General features: G+C 43.3%; 1 pseudogene; it reads right to left on the bottom strand.

Moving 5' to 3' along the window:
• Positions 1-1476, bottom strand: part of LOC109231598 — a 10870-nt pseudogene extending 9394 nt beyond the window's left edge.

Raw genomic sequence — 2201 nt, 5'->3', positions numbered from 1 at the left:
ATAGAAATAGAACACCTGAATCTACCCCGAAAGGTCATAACTCAACGCAGCCTCGCTACAATGCGCGATCCTATCCAAACACTGTTACACATGGAGCACCTCAAGACACTATGATCAAAATTCGACAGCCACACACAATTCGATGTCTGAAACCAAAGCAATTCATTGCACCCATGGTGAAATAAACAACATACGACACGCCACCTGATAGGTCATAATCCACACTCCATTTACCGAGCAACATCCGATTACTCTTCCCGCTCGACTTCCTCTATGAATCCCCAATAGATCTGCACCACGTGTGCCCATAACCAACAAATCATAACGCCTCACAGCACAGAAAAAGCAACTCATAGATCTCCCCAGATCACTAACAAGTTCAATAACGATCGAATCCACCTGTCCCTCAACAATACAACTCAAGACTAACCAAGCTAACTCAAGCTAAATACGTAGCCACATTGGCCTGCCAACGAACTCAATACCAAGAAGCCTGAAGCTGCTCCTTCCACTACTATAACTCATGCCAGAGCCGTACGATACAGTGCCCGGCACCAAATAAATACCGAAATCCGCAATCTCACCAGGCGACATGCTCGGCCACAAGAAACGCATCCGAAAAGTCCCTCAATACCGGAACTGAATCAATGGTAGAAACCTCTGTACTGACATCCGCCACGAAGGCCTAATGAAGAAAAGCAATCCTTCCTAGCCGTCCGCTGGTCTTTGGAATACAAACCACTCTGCAAGAACATAATCTGACGCACCTCGCCACGCCACCTGTGGCATCTTCTGACATAGCCCATAACACAATAGCCTAGAATAACCCAACACAGAGACAACCAGTCTACACCCCAATGTCATATCCAAAGTCTAATATACCAAGCAAAGAAAGATCCACTCGGGCCTCCAAATCCCAATAACCGCTAGACGGTGCCGATACACACAATTTACAACAACTGCATAGCCTGAACACGAGAACTCCTAGTCTCCAACTCCATATAGCACACGAATCACTGTACCTTTCCGCAGCATGAATACGTATTACACCTCAAGTACCCAATCATTCCACGAAGGATATTCAAAAATTCCCCTACCATCAAACAAATCCAGATATCAGCAGTCGATCTAGCAAGAAAACACCGCAATACTAACGTAGTATCATTAGTCTGATCACATCACCCTTCTCCGAGACATCTACTCTCATCGAATTACTTCCGATTAGCAGTACCCTTTCCTTGATTACCTGAGGCTACCCGTTGCCTAAGAATCTTATGAACTCCTGCTGATCCCATTTAGAAGAAAATAATCACACATCCCACGTTTCGTATGCCCGTAGAAAGATATATACATCTCCAAACCACGGTAAAACCCAACAAGAACATCTCTGCCAATTCCATTCGCACAAGCTAAATTGCCAGGACTGAATCCTTCTATCCAAACCCAGCTGAGCAAACTGTCAAAACTCAAGAGCATTGCTGCACAATACCTGTAAGGGCTCATTACCTCGAACACATACGATGAATTAATCATATCCCTACTATACCGATTTGGTCTGCTATCAAGCTATTCCATCTATTTAATTTCCCTTCTGATTCATCGTCAACTTGATATTCCCTCTTGTCGTAGCACCACAGTTCCTCAACCCAGGCTCACTACCCGAGACCCAAGCACAAGACCACCCTGCCTAAGACCCATAAGCCGCTGAATACCCTCTCAAATGTTCCCAGAAATACCACATTCCAGAATACTTTACTTGCAGAACTTCCTGCGAATATGAATTCGTTACCATTACTTTCCAGATACCGATACATAGGATCCCATAATCAACATAAAAAAAAATACCACAAGTCTTGACCTTTTCTAATGAAAACACAGTCTCTAGCCACATACACAACCTTAAGACACCTGATTATTACATGTAGAATCTTGAACACAATAAAACCATTCTCGAGAGTCATTCACTCTTATTCAAACTGCAAATTACCTGACTTAACGAACAAAACCACTCGTGCCTTATTAGCACTCTGACACCGCAGGGTATGATCAAATTCCAATACAAACAAACATCTTCCTTCTCTATACACTGAGCATTTCTTTATCAAGAACAGCTCAAGACATCCTATTATTTTCACACATCTACGAAGCACCATATAACCTTTGTCAAAATTTTGCTTCACTCGTGCCATCCTCGGCTCAAT

This window comes from Nicotiana attenuata, chromosome 8 (genome assembly GCF_001879085.1).
Source record: "Nicotiana attenuata strain UT chromosome 8, NIATTr2, whole genome shotgun sequence".
Taxonomy (NCBI): Eukaryota; Viridiplantae; Streptophyta; class Magnoliopsida; order Solanales; family Solanaceae; genus Nicotiana; species Nicotiana attenuata.
The sequence above is the reverse complement of the archived record's forward strand: the minus strand, read 5'-3'. Positions and strand labels throughout refer to the sequence as shown.